This window comes from Rattus norvegicus, chromosome 6, assembly GCF_036323735.1.
Source record: "Rattus norvegicus strain BN/NHsdMcwi chromosome 6, GRCr8, whole genome shotgun sequence".
Classification (NCBI taxonomy): domain Eukaryota; kingdom Metazoa; phylum Chordata; class Mammalia; order Rodentia; family Muridae; genus Rattus; species Rattus norvegicus.
In genome coordinates this window covers 39,324,001-39,346,410 of record NC_086024.1, presented here as the reverse complement: position 1 = coordinate 39,346,410, position 22,410 = coordinate 39,324,001, and positions in this window count along the sequence as shown.

Genomic DNA, 22,410 nt, shown 5'->3' with positions numbered 1-22,410 from the left:
ATAAAGAGCACCGTAAAGTCTGGTCCCTTTGTCGGAAGGATTTGATCATGGAGGTGAACTCCACAAATATCTGTGCAGGCGAGAAGAGTGAGTCAGCTGGGGGTGCTTCCATGCGCTAAGGCTCCTCACGGGCAGGCAGGGAGGCTTGTACATGACCGCCGGGCAGGGAGGCTTGTACATGACCGCCCGGGCAGGGAGGCTTGTACATGACCGCCCGGGCAGGGAGGCTTGTACATGACCGCCGGGCAGGGAGGCTTGTACATGACCGCCCGGGCAGGGAGGCTTGTACATGACCGCCCGGGCAGGGAGGCTTGTACATGACCGCCCGGGCAGCTTGGAACGGAGCGGAGGGAACAACTGTACAACAACTCAGTGGGTTCCAGCTGAGCCCCGAATGAGGCACTTACTGATGTATGTCTGTGGAGTGCGCAGCCCAGAACTGTATTTATACATATCTACAGGGGTGCAGATGGAGGCTCAGACAATCTCCAGGTAGCCCATTCTGCAGGGAATGGCTGTCCGCATACACAGAACCCATAGCTTTAGGTGAGCCCTTTCTCCTTTCCTCAGAGCCTTACAGTTAAGTCCACCAAGGTTCAGCAATACAGAGCTGCTGTTTTCCCCATGCTCTGGGTCTCTCTCTAGTTAGCCATTGTAGTGTGTTTTCTAAAATACTCAGGAGCATCCTTGTCAAACACCATTGCCCCAAACAACATCAGCCTCAACCATAGCCATGACACAAGAAATTACTAAACTTTTAGCAAGGCCCCCAAAGTCTCCGTAGCCCATATCGGATCAAGCTCCTCCTCCTTTGTCACTTTTCTCACTTTACAGAGCTAACCCCTACTGACTGACTGTACCAGAGTGACTATGTTCAGCTCTGACTGTGCATGACACTGCCTGCCTGCACCCTAGTGGCTGTGTGCAGCTCTGTGCACTCCACTGAGTGCCTGCACCTGAGTGACTATGTGTGCTTCTCACTGTGCACCCCATTCCCTGCCTGCACTGGAGTGACTGCCTCTTCCTCCACCCATCCCTGTCTTCTCTGCTTTTTCCAGGCTTCTTTCCCTTGTTTCTCCTACAATAGCCTTTCCTCTCTTGCTCACAACAGTCATCGCCATTTCCCTCTCCCTTGTTGGGTAGATTTTATTCAGATGCACAACAGTCTCTTATGATACATTTTGGTTTTATGTGACAGCTTTGAAACTGTTTTTAAAATGTTTTATCAGAATTTTCTTAGATGCATGTCAGGGTCGGGTCCTGTGTATTTCTCTTGCCTGGCAGACTGTAAACTTCTTGATGATCAGAGCCACTACTATTTGACTCACACATGAAAGCCATCGTTAGCCCAGTAAAGGTAAATTGAATTTCTGAATAATTTACATGCATGTATTCCCCGATGACAGGTGAGATTATCTGTGTGTGTTTGTAAGTTGCCTGCTGCTGAGAGGTACCAAGGCAACCACTTTCAGTATTGCTTTTTAGAGTTGATGAGACTCAAGGCAGCCAGGTACTAGCAAAGTCCTCACTAGTAATTATACTGGCAGGCAACCAGATCCAGCAGAGACCAGCGGGCGTCCTCGACAGCTTGTACCCAATGTCTTTCTGTCTGGCTTTGTTCCCAGGAGAATCCCAAGGCAGAGATGGAAACTGGAAAACTCAGATATTCACAAAGTAAATAGACACTTAGGACAAGAAGCTAGGGGGATGTGGCACATATATAGTCTAATGCTAGTGGGACAAGATAGAACTTCAAGTCAGAAGGGTCCATGAACCCTAGAGGGGTAGACAGAGACAAACTAGTTACTGCAGAAGGTATTATGTAGCCTTTATACTTGGTCCTTCCTTGAATATTTTATTCTATGATACAGATGCCTGATGATTTGTGGGCACTGTAGAGAACAGTATGAAGGGTCCTCAGAACCCAATGAAAGAACCCAACAGCGTAACTGCAGCAGATGTACCAAGGGACTGAAATTTAGGCTTTGAAGAGATGGATGCTTTTATGGTGAATGGCAGCATTATTTACAACAGCCAGCATACAGAAGCAGCCTAAATATCCATTGAAGGGTGGATAAAAAAACTGTACTATAGACATAAGAGGATTATTCTGGCATAAAAACAAAGAAATCTTCTAACTTGTAGCAGCATAGGTGAACCCGAAGGGCTAAGTATGCTAAAAGAAAAAAAAAAACCCTAGATGTAGGAAAAAGTTTCATGATCTCACACGTGGCATCAGGAGTAGTCACATTCAGAAGCAAAGGTTTACAATCTTGGAAAAGATCTGTTGTCAGGGAATGGTGTCCAAAGTAATGGACAGTTTTGTAGGGGCCATGAGTCTGAACTAAGAATAGGATTGGGAACATCCATGAGTCACAGGTCATAATATCAAATGAGTTGATCTTTATCAACACATTACAAGGAAAACTTAGTCTGGGAGTAATGCGTGGCTGTAATCCCAGCACATGGGAAATTGAATCAGGGAGATGGAGAATTTGATCCCAATCTGGGCTATGCAGCTATTCTCTACCAATAAAACAAAAACAAAACAACAACAACAACAAGAGCAACAAAAACAACAAAAAGCAAACCTAAACTTCAAAACTAAATGAACCCAATGTAATGGAAGATGTTACAGGCAAAGGAGACGTCTGGCTCACCTGTACTGTCTATGGGTTGAATTTGCGGGTGCTAGCAGTTTAAAAACATTGTAAGGTTTGTTTTTTATTGTGTAAGTGTATGAGTCCACATGCCCGCAGTGAGCATATATGTGTTCGTGTAAGTGTTTGCTCACGTGTTGTGGAGATTAGAGCCAATGTCAAGGATCTTCCCCCATCAATTCTCACCCTGATTTTTTCAGGGGACAGGATTTCTCACTGAATGTGAAGCTTTCTGACTTGACCAGGCTGAAGGACCAATGAGCTCCCCCAACTTTCCCACTTTTGTCCTGTCAGTGCAGGGGTCACATTTATAGGACATTTTATAACAGGTGCCTAGGATTGAAACTCATGTCTTCTTGCTTTAGGGGCAGTACTTTACTGACTAAGCCATCTTTCCAGCCACTGTAAGGACTTTAAAATGTGGAATTTTCGAGATTTTGCTCAGGATCATTAGTTATTCCAGTTGAGCCATTGTGATCTGGATCATAACTCAGCCATTTAGTGGTCATTCTTACTTTAAATCTTTTAGTCATCTCCAGTGGGACCTGCTGTACTGCTGGAGTTGATTTACATTGTAACCTGGCTCCTGAGGTCCTGGAAAGTAACTGCAGCCACAGACCTAGGGAGGATTTGATTGGTTACTGAAGTTCATAAATTCTTGCATGTAACAAATTTATGAGCTTTAAGGTCATAAATCAGGGAGTAGTGAAGGCTACTTTGAGAGAGCCTCCCCTCAATGGGCCACAGATAGAAAATGTGCATTGTGGATGAAACATCCTTAGGACAGGCTATGTTCAAGACTATCTCCAATGGAATGATTAGTGAGGGCCTCCTGGAGGAAGTGGCATTTCATTTGAGATCTGAATGATGAGAACAGGCAGAGGGAACTCTTAGGGGAAGTAGATGCTGGATAGAAGGCTTAGCAATCAAGGACTCTGGAGTGGATCAGGAACTAGATACGTTCAATGATCTAAAACGCTGGATCTGAGCCAAGGCCTGAGATGGGCTGGACCAGAGGAAACTTGACAGCTGGAGACGGAATTGATGCTACTCTCAGGGCAATGGGAAGCATTTTAAGATTGTTCTCTGAATGGAACCCGTGGTCACCAAAAGTCTGATTCACAGTCAGGTTTCAGCAGAATTTACTAAGCATGCATTTGTGCTTATTAAAAATTTATCCATAATACACCCATAACCTGTATCTGTCCATCTGTTTTATCACCTGCCTATCTATCTATCTATCTATCTATCTATCTATCTATCTATCTATCTATCTATCTATCTATCTATCTATCTCATACCTATCTATCATATATTTAAGTAGGGCTTACCTGGGCAATGAGTTCTCTCTTTCAGCTCTTTCGATTCTGGGATAAAACTCAGGCGTCTTTACCCACTAAGCTATCTTTCTGGTTCAAGAAATAAACTTATGTTCTTTTAACCTTACCCAGTCTCAGGCATTCTATCACAGTAGTACACAGCACACTAACACACACACTCCAAGGAGTGAATGTTGGTGGATCCAGTGAGTACAAGCCTTTCTCTGGAAATGTGATGCTCAGAAATGCAGGAGCATTGAGAAGATCAGCTCATTCTGCTTGCTTTGATCTGTCCTTCCTCTTTGGACCAAGGCCTGGTCACTGTCTTCTGCACCTTAGGATTGTACTATGTAGTCAGCCTTAGGTAAGGAAACTGCAGCCCAGGATCCAAGGTCTAAAACAACCATTCTCTGCAGCTTGTACCTTGCCTCTAACTCATCCTCTTTATTCTATTCACATGGTCATGTCAGCCCTTCCTCTAGGTCAATTGAAAGGCTCTTTCTATATTGCCAGGACCGCTATGCCTTCTCCATCAATTGCTTCTCTGTAAACTACTCTCTGGCTTGAGCTTTATTGACACTAAGGAAGTTAGAGTGCACTGGGGCATAAGAGGCCAGGCCACATTGCTGTCACCCCATTAACTCAATGGCAAAACTTTTAGTGTCTTTATATTTATGTGTCTGTGAACATATGTTCATGTATTTGATCTAGATGTCAACAGTAGGCATCAATTCTCAGTCACTTTGATTTTTTTGAGACAGGGTTTCTCATTTATTAAGTAAGCTAGTCTGGCTGGCTAGGGCTCTATCAGCTTCTGCCTTCAAGGCACAGTGTGATGCTTAGATGTTGGCCTTTTCTAATTAAACTCAGGCCTTCATATTCACACAATAAGTTGAACCTAACTATTCAGACCCTGCAGAAAATTTGAGGTACCATTGCTAGCCCTGTGAGAAGAAAGGAGACACTAAGGTTCACAGAGAACCTCTGACATCACTCATTCTTGCAGACAGTGTTCACCACCTGCTCCTCTGTAGCCTGCCATGTGCTGATTTCTGGCTTAGGATAGTCCTGGAGATCCCAGCTAAATAAAAAACAACTTGCTGTCAAATGGTCAGAGCCTGTTATAGGCCAGGCTCATCTCTCAGCCTTGTCATTGAAGCTCCACCATTATGCTGTGTCATGTGCCAAATGCTAGCATACTAGACTTCCCCACGGAGCTGACAGCCAGTTTTGGGTGCAGAACTACTTTCATTTCTCTACTGATAAAATATGGACTTAGCCAGGTCAAATGGCTTTCCAGAGATCACACAGCAGCTGGTTATGAATTCTAATCTAATGCCTCTTAGTTCCACCTATTTCTAACTCATTTAACTGACTGAATGTTAGGGTGGCCCTTTCTACCAACAGCATGACCTCTAGTCACATTTACATCCCTCTGTGAAGTCAGCCCAGAGGAACAAGACTGTAGCTTCTGTAATAGAAGGATGGACTATAATAGGTAAGACTCTTTGTGTTTCTTTTGTCCTGATCACAAGAATCAATGCAAAAAATCCCAAATGGGCATTTGGGTTAGAGTGTCAGAAATGAAGGGACATCTGGGTTCTTTACAGCTTCTGACTTATAAATAAGGCTACTATGAACATAGTGGAGAATGTGTCCTTGTTATAAGTTAGAGCATCTTTTTGGTTATATGCCCAAGAGTGGTATAGCTGGGTCATCAGGAAGAACTATTTCCAATTTTCTGAAGAACTGTCAGACTGATTTCCAGAGCAGTTGTACCAGCTTGCACTCCCACCAACAACGGAGGAATATTCCTCTTTCTCCACATCCTCACCAGCATATACTGTCACCTGAGTTTTGATCTTAGCCATTCTGACTGGTGTGAGGTCGAATCTTAGGGTCATTTTGATTTGCATTTTCTTATGACTAAGGATGTCCAACGTTTCTTAAAGTGCTTCTCAGCCATTCAATATTCCTCAGTTAGTACTCAGAATTCTCTATATCAAAAACAAAACAAAACGAAAAACAAAACAGAACAAAACAAAACAAAATAGAACAAAACTTGCACAGTTGAAACTGGGAAATGACATGTTAACACATAATGCCCTCTGGTATAAGAACTGAATCAGGCTTTAGTGAAGCCTTGGAAGAGACTGTGTGCACATCTCATCTCTAATGCAGGGCAAGGATTGTGAGTTCCCCTCAAAACCATGCAAAGGACTCTTTCCCTTCACTTATTTGATAATATTGCCAACATATAGAAAATCACTCCCAAGATTTTTTCAAAGAAACATTTTCCCACAGTATAACCAACTATGATTTTGAAAAATTATCAAATGTATAAATGTGGGTTGGAAAAATAGCTTAGTTGCTAATGTACCTTACCATGCACGGTTGAGCATGAGGCTTCAATCCCCAGTACCTACATAAAAGGGCAAGCACATCCCAATTCAGGAGGGGTGGGAACAGGAAGATCATTGGTCCTTTCTGACCAGCTAGTCTAGGAATGTAGGTGAGTTCTAGATTCTGGTAGACCCTGTTATCACAACTGTGGACCACGAGGAGGAAAATACCACATTGGCCTCCACTCACACCCACCCACACCAATCTATATATCCACAAACATCAATCCATATCTAGCCACACCAATTCGTATCTACTCACCTACACCAGCCCATATCTACCCAACTACCCCCTGACCCATACCTCATTCCCACTCACATCCATCTACCCACCCCTATCCTCCCCACCCCCCCATCTCTCTAAAACATACACAGAATGTAACTCCAACACAGAAGCCAAAGCATTAGTCAGAAGCCGAACTCAGTGTGCTAGAATATTAGTTTCAAGTGGAAAATAAAGGACTGAATCATTGAGCAAAGTTTGCTTGTGGGCAAAATTCTTTTATTTTTAAAAAGTGAGTTAATTCACCATTCTGGGGAATTTTACCCTTTCTCCTTCACAAAATCTGGGCTCTTTTACTAATGCCCGAGAACTCTTCTAGGAAAATAGTGAAGCATGCACTAATTTTTGTAATTGCCTCTGGGGTAGGTCTGTGCACAAATGCTCTTGAAAAGGAAATAGTATTTTGAACTGAATGCACTCATGTTTCCCCTCTCCCTATGTGGATTCTCATGAGAAAGATAGCACTTGCTCTGTTCCTTGCAGCTACCTGGGAGTTCTTTAAGATGAATGGGTAAACGAACTCTTACGTACACATCCATTATATTTATATTGACAACCTATAAATGGATGTTTATGCAAATCCACTAGCTGGTTATGTATTGTGACAATCTCCAGAAATAAATCCTAGGTCTGCCTGGATTTCACTTCCGTGCCGCTAAATCTTTCTGAGCTATGGCCCAAGGCTCAGCTGACGCTCCAAAGCTTCTGCAGCTTGAATGTTAGATATTTTGCATCTTCCTTGGCCTAGGGCAGCACAGAGCACGAACAACTCATAACTGTTAATACTTCCTGCCTCAGAAAGCTGCCTCAGAAAGTGGTTCTCGGAACCACCTCGGCAAAACGTTCACTTTTTCAACGGACTTTTATTGCCTCCAGCAAGCTTTCATTCTGGAAACTTCCAACATACACCAGAGGCCTTCAGAGGATTAAATGAAAGAGGTAGAGCTAAATTCTCTCAATAATTTTCTGGTGCAAATTGGTGAAAACTATTTTTGTATGTTACTTCCAGGCTCAAAAATCTTCAAAGGTTTACAATATTCAAAAGGTTTATAGTATTCAAAAAATTGAGAACCTTAACCTGGTAGCCTCATCTCCTTCTCTCTTGAGACATTTATGGACCAGAGTGTTACAAAGCCTTATTGTTTATGAAAGGCTGGCATCCTTAGCTTCCGTGGATCAGAGACACTTTGGGGTGAGGAGTTGCATAGTTCCATATTTAATTACATCTCTAATAAGTGTTGTGTGAGAGAGAGTTAGATGGTTGAGAGAACTTGTCAATAAGTACCCAGTTGACATCTTGGAAGTTGAACATGAAGAATTTCAGTCCTTATCAAAGGGGAAAGTAAAAGCAACTGTGAGTTTTAAGCATGGGATTGATACTATTGCCTAGGTCTTTGAATGTATTGTGATTTACAAGTAGACAGGAAGAAGAGGCTCAGAGGCCTAGAAACTCATCTGGAATGGATGGAGTGGTCCAGATGGGAAGGTGGCAACTGGGATAAAGGTGTTAAGGATGGAGAGGGTAGGATGATCCTTGTAGAAGTGAAAGTGAGCAGAATTGCTATTAATTAAGACTTTATCTCAGCAGTCGGCTTCTCTGTTTCAGTCTTCATTTCTTTTTTATATATTACATCATTTGACTTATATGAGTTCTTGTTAAGGAAAAAGAAATACTCCCTCTGTGTCACAAAAACAACACAATTGTCCTGTTGCTGTTTTCATTGGAGATAGAATCTTTCTACACAGTCCAGGGTGGCATTAACATTAATTCACTTGCCTCAGGCTCAAAAGTTCTGAGGCTATAGGTATGCCTCACCACCTGGATCATGATTTAGTCTTTCCACAGAAATAGCTAAGCATACTGAGTCACATCTGTAATCTCAATACTTAAGACTAAAGGAAGAGGGCAACATCAGTGTGGGCTACAGAGTAAGTTTTAGGCTAGCCTGGACTGAGGTGTGGTACTGTTTTTTTTTTAAATGGAAACAATTCCCTCCCCCCCAAAACAACAGCCAGCCTGCAGTGGTGTCATATGCCTTGCTAGGGTCCAAATGGCACTGGGCCAATACCTTGAAGAACCTCTAGTTTGGGTTTTTCTACTGGGTGTCCAGAAACATACTTTTAGTATAATGCATATCTTTGTTGTCTGTATATATCTTTATACTATAATAAACCGTAGATTTCAATATTTCTAGGTTTTGAGAAGGCTGATTACCTATTTGCAGGTGTCTTACCAATACTCCAAAAGACAACTTCTGCTATTGTTTGGAGACATCTACACACGGCAAAACAACAACAACAAAGAGTGAGAAGCAGGAATTATTTTCTACTTCTATAAATTAGCATATAAAAGGCCCAAGCAGTGGGATTAGAGAGATGACACATTGGTTAAGAGCACTTGCTGCTCTGACAGAGCCTGAGAGTTCAGTTTACAGCACCCACATAGAGGTATACAAGCATCTATGACTCCAGTTGAGGTAGTCTGATGCTTTCTTCTGTCTTCCATGGACACCAGGCACATACTGTACAAAGACATACATGCAGGTAGGCATTCATACATATAAAAAGAATAGATCAATCTGTTTTTAAAGACCTTAGAAGTTAAAGACCAAAAAGATAAGCTCCCATTAATGTCACTGATTTGTACCAATGGAAAACTATGGAGTTATATAAGCCACTAACAATTGCAGAATTTGAGCTGGGTGCTGGTGGAACATGCCTTTAGTCCCAGCACTCAGGAAGCAGAAGCATGCAGATCTCTGTGAGTTCAAGGCTAGCCTCATCTACAGAATTACAGGATAGCCAGGACTACACAGAAAAGCTCTGTCTCAAAAACAACAAACAAAAAAACAAACAAACAAACAAACAATGCCAGCAATAAAAATTCTAGAATTTGGGCATCAAGATGTTATTCATTCCCCAGTTCAGTACTCTTGCTAAGTGGCTCCCATTCTTTTGACACAAGAATTTTTTCCCTTCAGTCGTTCTATTCTGGTCTCCGGGCTATCCAGCCTCTGATTTCTGGCCATCCTGGCAGTGTCAGACTTGGGGTCCCTCTCATTATGTTGGCCTCAGGTTGGACTAGTCTTTGATTGGTCACTTCCAAATTTCCATGCTACCATTACCACAGCATATCTTACAGGCAGAACTGTAGGAGCCAGAGGAGTCTAGGGCACCATAAGAACATAGCCCACAGAATCAGCTAAACAGGGCTCATAGGGGTTCCCTGAGAATGAAGTGACGTTCACTAACCCTGTATGGGTCTGAGCTAGGTCCTCTGCGTATATGATATGGTTGTGTAGCTTGGTGTTCTTTTGGGACTCTTACAGTGAGAATGGGGATATCTTTGACTCTTTTGTTTGTGCTTAGAATCCTTTTCCTCCTACTGGGTTACCTTATCTTGCCTGTGGTCTTAGTTTGGGTTTTATTGCTGAGAAGGGACACCATGAGCAAGGCAACTCTTATGAAGTCAAATGTTTAATTATGGCTGGCTTACAGTTTCAGAGGTTTAGTACATTGTCCTCATGGCAGGAAGCATGGCAGCATCCAGACAGACATGGTACTGGAAGAGCAGAGGGTTCTATATCTTGATCAGAAGGCAACCAGGAGGAGGCTCTGGCTGACTCACTCCATTGCTGCTCTATTGTTCTCCTTTGGTCACCCTATGGTACTGGAATCTCCAATATCATGAGGTCGTCCACTGCAAATAGGCTTTACTTTCATCAGTATCCTCTCACAGATTACCTCCATGGTGCCAAGCCTCAACTTCTTTGTATGACCTCTCCGGTCCTGGCCGCAGAACTTTCATGGAGGCTGCACCTTCACCAATGGATGGCCTTTTCTGGCCTCTCATGTTGCCAAGCCTCAGCTGCTGCCCATGCTCCTTTCATGCCTTCAAAATCAGTAGCACCTGGGTGACACATCACCAAGTCGAACTGCCAGCAAGAGGTCTATCTCTGGAACACAATTTCTTTGTATCCTCAGAAAACACTTCCCAGAAGATTTTACTCTTGTAAAATCTCTTTGATACTCAGTGATACTCTTCCTCCTCCTCCTCCTCCTCCTCTTCCTCCTTCTCCTCCTCCTCCCTCCTCTTCCTCTTCCTCCTCCCCCTCTTCCTCATCCTCCCCCTCCTCCTCCTCCTCTCTCCTCCTTCTCCTCCCCCTCTTCCTTCTTCCTCTTTCTTTTCTTCCTCATCCTCCCCCTCTTCCTCCTCCTCCTCTCTCCTCCTTCTCCCCTCTTCCTTCTTCCTCTTCCTTTTCTTCCTCCTCCTCTTCCTCTTCCTCCTCCTTTTTCTTTCAAAGCAAAATTGTGTAGTATATGATTTGATGTTTCTCCCTGTGTCAGAGAAGCAGGGTTTGGAGACAGTAACACCAGGAAATAGGAACAAATCACAGTTCAGAGCTTACCATTGACACTACCATGGTGAGTGTGGGCAACTCAGAGAATACTGGCATTAGATGCTGGTCTCTAAATCACCGCTAACTTCTTAGCTCCAGTTAACTAGTCTCAATTGTTCCAGTAATCCCTTCTATTCTTGACTCTATAGCCAGAGCCAGATGGACAAAGCTGCTGACTTCTATTACATCCTCACCAGTTTTCTGTTCCCGATGATATCCTTCACTGCCTAAGCTTTCCTTTACCTGGAACTTGCTTTATCCCATGTTGGCCTTGAATTCAGAGATCTGCTAGTCTCTGTCACCTGGAACTAAAGTTGTATACCACCATATCTAGACCTAAGCTTTTAATGGCGACTATGTCTTAAGATTCAAGTCAAGAGCCTGCGTCTTCCAGTTTCAAGATTTGGGGTCACAGGTGTGGCCTCCATTATAGATATAATCAAGTTGACAACTGAGAAGAGCCATTATATTTGACTTATTGTAACATGATGTTCCAGGTTTGGTTGATATCCTGGGAAGCCTGTTCTCTTTCATGGAAACAGAGGAGGGGTTGTTAGGGAAAAAGACTTTTAAAGGGGGATATGAAGTGGGCAATTCTGGTTTCTTTGGAGACTCAGTTATTTCTTATGGGTTTTGCTGAAGCAAACAGGTGAGATGTTTTGCTGAAGCAGATACATGAGAGGATCTGTGATGTTTAGAAAGAATATAAATGTAGCCCCACAGACAGAGGGAGGATGCTCTTGCATTGACTCACCTTGCACTGGGTCACTGGTCTTTGCTTGTTGTGACTTTGTAGAGAGTAACTCACCATAGAATTTCACATGATATCCTGCTTGCTTCTTGCCAGTTTTGTAGAATCGTGCTGAATTTGGGGCATGGCTACTGATTCATGTTTGGTGTTTGCTAATTAGACCTGACTGCTGCTACTGATTGTGTTTGATGTTTTAGATGGGACTGCTGATATCCTGACAACAAACATTGGGATCTCCCCAAAGAACCATTTCTAAACAGGTCCACAACCTCTATTTCCTATTAACCTTTCTTTTCCATACCTCAGGTAGGTGATCTTGAAGGGAGATTGAACCATTAAAGGACCCTAATTAAAGTGGGTTTTAAAAATTTCAAGCCTACAAGGGTGGATCTAGGGGAGAGGGGAGGTCAAGGAGCAGTAGGAGGATTGGAGGGAGGAGAAACTGCAGTTGGGGCTTAACATATGAGAGATGAATAAGAAGAAAGAGAAACAAATAGGACCATTTCCTCTCCTTTTCTCTCCCCTTCTCTCCTCCCCTCCTTTCTTCTCAGGGCACCCTCTCTTTTCTTCCTTTGTACCTCCTCCTTTCTCTTTTCTCTGCTTTCAATAAAAGGTCACTATTATTGGTCTCCTGTTGGAGAACAGTAACTCCATAGCTGGGGAGGAAAGGAGAGAGGTTTCAGAGCTAGGACACTACAGTGCAGACTGGGTCAGTCTTTGCTTCTTACTGTCTTGTAACCTTGGACAAATATTCCATGTTCCTCAAGCTATAAAGTTTTCATTTATAGCAAAACCCCGCAATATCAATATGGTGGTTTTGTTTGTACTGTCTGCTCTGGTTGTTTGGAGAAAGAGCTGCATATATGACCCACAAAGCACTCTGCAGACATAACAGGCTGTTATGATGCTACCACGTTTTTCATTTTCTGTTAAGATTTAGTACCCCTTCCCCTCAGCCTGGAGAAAATTTAGGCGATCACTGCTTCATACATTAGTTATTGCTATTTTTATTATTTCCTTTATTCAGGTACTTCTTTGATTGCTAACATAAATGCCAGCATAGGCAAACACTTGGCTAAAGATCTATGCTCTTGAGTTTGCCCTTTCAGCATTGTAGAACTGTCTCTGGAAAAAGGACAGACTCTTAAGTATGAATTTAAAGCTTAGATCTCGAATGTTCCAGCTATACTGCTATAAATAACATTACATGCTTGCCAAGTGGCTCCTATTCTCCTGACACAAGAGTTCTCCTCTCCTCTTCCCCTCCTCTTCTCCCCTCCCCTCCTCTTCCTTCCCCTCTCCCCTCCTCTCCCCTCCCCTTCCCTCTTCTCCTCTCCTCTCCTCTCCTTTCTTCTTTCCTCTCTTCTCCCTATAATTTATTGAAGTCCTGTGTTCTTCAGTGCATTTATTTTAAATGCAAGTGACAAATATTCTACCTTGTTGGGCCCATGATTATTACCTCAGTGCCTTTGATGCCCCTATCCTTGTGCTGAGGTCCTCTTCTTTGCTCTTTCTTTTGCAGCTGCTCTTTCACGGACCAACATTTAAAGTACTGCTTCTTTAGATGAATGTCACCTTAAATGATTTTAGCAGCCCAGTTCCCACTCTCTAGTACCAATACTCTGAAAAGTCTCATTATTTCTCCCTATTGTTTCTCCTGTAGTTCTACATTGTTTACCACTAGCTAATGCCCGTTGCTATAGTAACATCAACTGAGTGATGAATGAATGGAGGATCGTCATAAGGATTAAGTGGAATAACAAATTAAAGACCATTTGAAAACAGATCGGCACAGATGAAACACTCCAGAAAGTTAATTTCTTTCCTCTCTCCTAGTTCTGTACATTGCGAACAATTTTCAAAAGTTGTCCAAGATGACAATGGGAAGTCAAACTAATTAATTGACATGATTTTCTCTGATGACAACTAAAGTGATCATTGAGCAAAAGGAAGTAGCTTATGTTAATTGGTTCAATTGTCTTTTACTTGGTCTTTTAAATCGGAGACAATGAATTATTCTTAGGTATGAGCGAGTTAGCTCTAGTAGCTGAGTTTCTGTGTTTAGGTTTATATTTCATTCTTGAAAAAACATTATTTCCTACATCTATAAAAATAAGATGAAAGACTTTTCTTCTATTGCATTACTCCTAAAAATATCACTTAAACAAATATTACCTTTGCCCTCAAAAATATGTGACTGGTTCTGTTCCTCTTGGGAACACCATTCCTATCACATGTGTGAGTGACTCAAAAGGAAACATTTTCACTAAATTCATGATTTTTCAATTGAGTTTCTGAAAGCATGCCCAGTGAGACAGCTTCATGTTCGATGTTTTACAACATGGGAGGGACTCATTCCGGAACAGAGAGAACAAACCCAAATCACTTCCGCTATCTTTGAAAGGACCTTCTCTATGACAGGCCCTACTGTGGGAAACCCAGAGAGGAGGAAGGGACTACTGTTACTAGAAACATACAAATCAACAAGATAGGAAGACAGGGAGTGAATGTTTGTTCTGTTAGACACAGGCAGTGTCAGAGAAACTGCATGGCACAGAGGAAGCACAGAGGCTGGAGGGTACCTTCACAGACCTAGAAAGGTGTCACACGGATGTGATTTTTCTGGAAAAACGATTAACTCCCAAACAATTTTAAAGTAGGCATGTGGGATAAAATCATAACTTTATACTACCAATTTTTCTTCCTCAAATTGCATTTAACTATTAGGAGATTGGGGTTGCGGGTGACTGGGAGTCTTGTTCAAATTAGTTGAAGCACAAGATGAGTGGCTCAGGCAGATGGAAGTCCCTCCCATTGGTGAACTTGAGTCATGCCATGCCTTTGGCCTTTGCTTCTCTCCACTGATGAGCTCTGACAAGTGGTCTTTGGGGCTCACCCTCAGCAAAGTCCTCGCTTCCTGATCAGAGGATGTTTGCTTGTATTCCTGGCATTGCGTTCCTATTCTTTACGTTTTAATCCATAGAACTCTCAGAGACTGAACCACCAACCAAAGAACACGCATCAGCTGGAACAAGACTCCAGCACATACATAGTAGACACGCAGCTTAGTCTCCATGTAACCCACAACAACTGGAGTGGTGGCTCTCCCTAAAGCTGCTGCCTGAATGTGGTATCCATCTTCTAACAGGGCTGGCTTTAGTGGGAACGGATGAGTCTACTCTGGTAGAGACTCAATGTACTAGGTGGGGGAATTCCCAGGGGGACCCCACTGTCTCAGAAGAGAAGGGGAGGGGGACAGAGACAGAGTCTCTGTGAGGGGGAACCAGGAGGGGGCATCATTTGAAGCTTAAATAAATAAAAATATATAAACAAAAATTAAAAGAATAAAATCCATGGAAAAGGCCATAGGCCTCTTCTCTATGAATGCCAGCAAATGCTTCATGGTGTTTTATGTTCCTAACTGGGATGATGTCTATCTCAAAATAACTTACTGTGGTCAAAAGAATGTACTGTGTTGATGGGTACTGGCCAACATGGGTCAGCCTACAGAGTAGAATTGGGTCAAACTATATCCATACAAATTAGGCCGGAAGGTGAGAAAACTCAATATGCTTTATCAGGAAGATCTAAAGAGTTAGAATGTCAAAAAAGAATAGACTACATCGACCTAGGAAGACCCATTAATGGAGAATGTGATAAGGGGAGTGGTTAGAGAAAACCTAGGGGATTATGCCAGATACTGAAAAATAAAATGCCCCATGATCTTATGTGTATGTATAATCTCCAGTATAGAAGTAGATCATAGAATGGTAGTGGGTGAGAGACAGGGATAGACAGATGAGGGAGAAGGGGGAGACTTTGGGTAAGGAGACCACATTTCCATCCAATGGAATAACTGAGACCTATTTCAGAACACGGTCACCACAGTCATAATGCTGGAATATTGATTTTGGAATTGCTAGGGAAGTAGATTTTAAATATTCATGTCATAGAAAGATGATTATGAGAAGTGATAAATATGTTAATGAGCTTACTTAATAATCCTGTAATTTGTGGGCATACACACACACACACATACACATACACACACATACACATACACACACATACACACATACACATATATACATATATATATATAAACATTGCCTTCCATAAATATATGTATGATTGTTATTTGTCAAGTAAAGATTTTAAAATGATCATGGTTTTTCCCAGTTGTTTTAAAGTTAAAATATATATTTCTCTCTTGTATCTCTTTTGTAGTTCTAAAACATGATGGTTTTTTCAATGTAAATTGGTTATGTATTTGCTGAGGTCTTCCATAGCCTAGATCAGCGATGTGGATGTAAGATATACTGACACTGTCCCTGGAATGAAATTTGGCTGCCATTTGAGACAAGAAAGAAATAAATGTAACATCTATGATGCTTTTAATATTTTGTAATGTTTCTAAGAATTATGAATATCATATTGTTAGTAAGTTGGGCAAGAGATACAACACACCAATATGGAAATGGGTATCAGCCATACTGCCAGTCCAGCCTTGTCCAACATAACCAAGATGATGCTCATCTCTAATAGAGCTTCCACTGTGACTCTCTACAAATGTGTGTAATCAAGCACTTTTGTATGTAGTCAATTCTGAACTCTTTTTTTTCTTTATTAACTTGAGTATTTCTTATATACATTTCGAGTGTTATTCCCTTTCCCAGTTTCCGGGCAAACATCCCCCTCCCCCCTCCCCTTCCTTATGGGTGTTTCCCTCCCCACCCTCCCCCCATTGCCGCCCTCCCCCCCCCAGTCTAGTTCACTGGGGGTTCAGTCTTAACAGGACCCAGGGCTTCCCCTTCCACTGGTGCTCTTACTAGGATATTCATTGCTACCTATGGGGTCAGAGTCCAGGGTCAGTCCATGTATAGTCTTTAGGTAGTGGCTTAGTTCTGGAAGCTCTGGTTGCTTGGCATTGTTGTACATATGGGCTCTCAAGCCCCTTCAAGCTCTTCCAGTTCTTTCTCTGATTCCTTCAACGGGGGACCTATTCTCAGTTCAGTGGTTTGCTGCTGGCATTCGCTTCTGTATTTGCTGTATTCTGGCTGTGTCTCTCAGGAGCAATCTACATCCGGCACCTGTCGGTCTGCACTTCTTTGCTTCATCCATCTTGTCTAATTGGGTGGCTGTATATGTATGGGCCACATGTGGGGCAGGCTCTGAATGGGTGTTCCTTCAGTCTCTGTTTTAATCTTTGCCTCTCCCTTCCCTGCCAAGGGTATTCTTTTTCCTCATTTAAAGAAGGAGTGAAGCATTCACATTTTGATCATCCGTCTTGAGTTTCGTTTGTTCTAGGGATCTAGGGTAATTCAAGCATTTGGGCTAATAGCCACTTATCAATGAGTGCATACCATGTATGTCATTCTGTGATTGGGTTAGCTCACTCAGGATGATATTTTCCAGTTCCAAACATTTGCCTACGAATTTCATAAAGTCGTTGTTTTTGATAGCTGAGTAATATTCCATTGTGTAGATGTACCACATTTTCTGTATCCATTCCTCTGTTGAAGGGCATCTGGGTTCTTTCCAGTTTCTGGCTATTATAAATAAGGCTGCGATGAACATAGTGGAGCACGTGTCTCTTTTATATGTTGAGGCATCTTTTGGGTATATGCCCAAGAGAGGTATAGCTGGATCCTCAGGCAGTTCAATGTCCAATTTTCTGAGGAACCTCCAGACTGATTTCCAGAATGGTTTTACCAGTCTGCAATCCCACCAACAATGGAGGAGTGTTCTTCTTTCTCCACATCCTCGCCAGCATCTGCTGTCACCTGAGTTTTTGATCTTAGCCATTCTCACTGGTGTGAGGTGAAATCTCAAGGTTGTTTTGATTTGCATTTCCCTTATGACTAAAGATGTTGAACATTTCTTTAGGTGTTTCTCAGCCATTCGGCATTCCTCAGCTGTGAATTCTTTGTTTAGCTCTGAACCCCATTTTTTAATAGGGTTATTTGTTTCCCTGCGGTCTAACTTCTTGAGTTCTTTGTATATTTTGGATATAAGGCCTCTATCTGTTGTAGGATTGGTAAAGATCTTTTCCCAATCTGTTGGTTGCCGTTTTGTCCTAACCACAGTGTCCTTTGCCTTACAGAAGCTTTGCAGTTTTATGAGATCCCATTTGTCGATTCTTGATCTTAGAGCGTAAGCCATTGGTGTTTTGTTCAGGAAATTTTTTCCAGTGCCCATGTGTTCCAGATGCTTCCCTAGTTTTTCTTCTATTAGTTTGAGTGTGTCTGGTTTGATGTGGAGGTCCTTGATCCACTTGGACTTAAGCTTTGTACAGGGTGATAAGCATGGATCGATCTGCATTCTTCTACATGTTGACCTCCAGTTGAACCAGCATCATTTGCTGAAAATGCTATCTTTTTTCCATTGGATGGTTTTGGCTCCTTTGTCAAAAATCAAGTGACCATAGGTGTGTGGGTTCATTTCTGGGTCTTCAATTCTATTCCATTGGTCTATCTGTCTGTCTCTGTACCAATACCATGCAGTTTTTATCACTATTGCTCTGTAATACTGCTTGAGTTCAGGGATAGTGATTCCCCCTGAAGTCCTTTTATTGTTGAGGATAGCTTTAGCTATCCTGGGTTTTTTGTTATTCCAGATGAATTTGCAAATTGTTCTGTCTAACTCTTTGAAGAATTGGATTGGTATTTTGATGGGGATTGCATTGAATCTGTAGATCGCTTTTGGTAAAATGGCCATTTTTACTATATTAATCCTGCCAATCCATGAGCATGGGAGATCTTTCCATCTTCTGAGGTCTTCTTCAATTTCTTTCCTCAGTGTCTTGAAGTTCTTATTGTACAGATCTTTTACTTGCTTGGTTAAAGTCACACCGAGTTACTTTATATTATTTGGGTCTATTATGAATGGTGTCGTTTCCCTAATTTCTTTCTCGGCTTGTTTCTCTTTTGTATAGAGGAAGGCAACTGATTTATTTGAGTTAATTTTATACCCAGCCACTTTGCTGAAGTTGTTTATCAGCTTTAGTAGTTCTCTGGTGGAACTTTTGGGATCACTTAAATATACTATCATGCCATCTGCAAATAGTGATATTTTGACCTCTTCTTTTCCGATCTGTATCCCCTTGATCTCCTTTTGTTGTCTGATTGCTCTGGCTAGAACTTCAAGAACTATATTGAATAAGTAGGGAGAGAGTGGGCAGCCTTGTCTAGTCCCTGATTTTAGTGGGATTGCTTCAAGTTTCTCTCCATTTAGTTTAATGTTAGCAACTGGTTTGATGTATATGGCTTTTACTATGTTTAGGTATGGGCCTTGAATTCCTATTCTTTCCAGGACTTTTATCATGAAGGGGTGTGGAATTTTGTCAAATGCTTTCTCAGCATCTAATGAAATGATTGTTTTGATGTGCTCTTGAATTCAGTTTGCCAGAATTTTATTGAGTATTTTTGCGTCGATATTCATAAGGGAAATTGGTCTGAAGTTCTCTTTCTTTGTTGTGTCTTTGTGTGGTTTAGGTATAAGAGTAGTTGTGGCTTCGTAGAAGGTTTAGGTATAAGAGTAGTTGTGGCTTCGTAGAAGGAATTCGGTAGGGCTCCATCTGTTTCAATTTTGTGGAATAGTTTGGATAATATTGGTATGAGGTCTTCTATGAAGGTTTGATAGAATTCTGCACTAAACCCGTCTGGACCTGGGCTCTTTTTGGTTGGGAGACCTTTAATGACTGCTTCTATTTCCTTAGGAGTTATGGGGTTGTTTAACTGTTTTATCTGTTCCTGATTTAACTTCGATACCTGGTATCTGTCTAGGAAATTGTCCATTTCCTGAAGATTTTCACGTTTTGTTGAATATAGGTTTTTTTTTTTTTTTTTTTGGTTCTTTTTTTCGGAGCTGGGGACCGAACCCAGGGCCTTGCGCTTCCTAGGTAAGCGCTCTACCACTGAGCTAAATCACCAGCCCCGAATATAGGTTTTAATAGTAAGATCTGATGATTTTTTGAATTTCCTCTGAATCTGTTGTTATGTCTCCCTTTTCATTTCTGATTTTGTTAATTTGGACACACTCTCTGTGTCCTCTCGTTAGTCTGGCTAAGGGGTTATCCATCTTGTGGATTTTCTCAAAGAACCAACTTTTGGTTCTGTTGATTCTTTCTATGGTCCATTTTGTTTCTACTTGGTTGATTTCCACTCTGAGTTTGATTATTTCCTGCCTTGTACTCCTCCTGGGTGTATTTGCTTCTTTTTTCTAGAGCTTTTAGGTGTGCTGTCAAGCTGCTGACATATGCTCTTTCCTGTTTCTTTCTGCAGGCACTCAGCGCTATGAGTTTTCCTCTTAGCACAGCTTTCATTGTGTCCCATAAGTTTGGGTATGTTGTACCTTCATTTTCATTAAATTCTAAAAAGTTTTTAATTTCTTTCTTTATTTCTTCCTTGACCAGGTTATCATTGAGTAGAGCATTGTTCAATTTCCACGTATATGTGGGCATTCTTCCCTTATTGTTATTGAAGACCAGTTTTAGGCCGTGGTGGTCCGATAGCATGCATGGGATTATTTCTATCTTTCTGTACCTGTTGAGGCCCGTTTTTTGACCAATTATATGGTCAATTTTGGAGAAAGTACCATGAGGAGCTGAGAAGAAGGTATATCCTTTTGCTTTAGGATAGAATGTTCTATAAATATCCGTTAAGTCCATTTGGCTCATGACTTCTCTTAGTCTGTCGACATCACTGTTTAATTTCTGTTTCCATGATCTGTCCATTGATGAGAGTGGGGTGTTGAAATCTCCCACTATTATTGTGTGAGGTGCAATGTGTGTTTTGAGCTTCAGTAAGGTTTCTTTTATGTATGTAGGTGCCCTTGTATTTGGGGCATAGATATTTAGGATTGAGAGTTCATCTTGGTGGATTTTTCCTTTGATGAATATGAAGTGTCCTTCCTTATCTTTTTTGATGACTTTTAGTTGGAAATTGATTTTATTTGATATTAGAATGGCTACTCCAGCTTGCTTCTTCTGACCATTTGCTTGGAAAATTGTTTTCCAGCCTTTCACTCTGAGGTAGTGTCTGTCTTTGTCTCTGAGGTGTGTTTCCTGTAGGCAGCAGAATGCAGGGTCCTCGTTGCGTATCCAGTTTGTTAATCTATGTCTTTTTATTGGGGAGTTGAGGCCATTGATGTTGAGAGATATTAAGGAATAGTGATTATTGCTTCCTGTTATATTCATATTTGGATGTGAGGTTATGTTTCTGTGCTTTTCTTCTCTTTGTTTTGTTGCCAAGACGAATAGTTTCTTGCTTCTTCTAGGGTATAGCTTGCCTCCTTATGTTGGGCTTTACCATTTATTATCCTTTGTAGTGCTGGATTTGTAGAAAGATATTGTGTATATTTGGTTTTGTCATGGAATATCTTGGTTTCTCCATCAATGTTAATTGAGAGTTTTGTAGGATACAGTAACCTGGGCTGGCATTTGTGTTCTCTTAGGGTCTGTATGACATCAGTCCAGGATCTTCTGGCCTTCATAGTTTCTGGCGAGAAGTCTGGTGTGATTCTGATAGGTCTGCCTTTATATGTTACTTGACCTTTTTCCCTTACTGCTTTTAATATTCTTTCTTTATTTTGTGCGTTTGGTGTTTTGACAATTATGTGACGGGAGGTGTTTCTTTTCTGGTCCAATCTATTTGGAGTTCTGTAGGCTTCTTGTATGTCTATGGGTATCTCTTTTTTTAGGTTAGGGAAGTTTTCTTCTATGATTTTGTTGAAGATATTTACTGGTCCTTTGAGCTGGGAGTCTTCACTCTCTTCTATACCTATTATCCTTAGGTTTGATCTTCTCATTGAGTCCTGGATTACCTGTATGTTTTGGACCAGTAGCTTTTTCTGCTTTACATTATCTTTGACAGTTGAGTCAATGATTTCTATGGAATCTTCTGCTCCTGAGATTCTCTCTTCCATCTCTTGTATTCTGTTGGTGAAGCTTGTATCTACAGCTCCTTGTCTCTTCTTTTGGTTTTCTATATCCAGGGTTGTTTCCATGTGTTCTTTCTTGATTGCTTCTATTTCCATTTTTAATTCCTTCAACTGTTTGATTGTGTTTTCCTGGAATTCTTTCAGGGATTTTTGCAATTCTTTCAGGGATTTTTGCGATTCCTCTCTGTAGGCTTCTACTTGTTTATTAATGTTTTCCTGTGTTTCCCTAAGGGAGTTCTTCACGTCTTTCTTGAAGTCCTCCAGCATCATGATCAAATATGATTTTGAAACTAGATCTTGCTTTTCTGGTGTGTTTGGATATTCCATGTTTGTTTTGGTGGGAGAATTGGTCTCCGATGATGGCATGTAGTCTTGGTTTCTGTTGCTTGGGTTCCTGCGCTTGCCTCTCGCCATCAGATTATCTCTAGTGTTACTTTGTTCTGCTATTTCTGACAGTGGCTAGACTGTCCTATAAGCCTGTGTGTCAGGAGTGCTGTAAACCTGTTTTCCTCTCTTTCAGTCAGTTACGGGGACAGAGTGTTCTGCTTTCGGGCGTGTAGTTTTTCCTCTCTACAGGTCTTCAGCTGTTCCTGTGGGTCTGTGTCTTGAGTTCACCAGGCCGCTTTCTTGCAGCAGAAAAGTTGGTCTTACCTGTG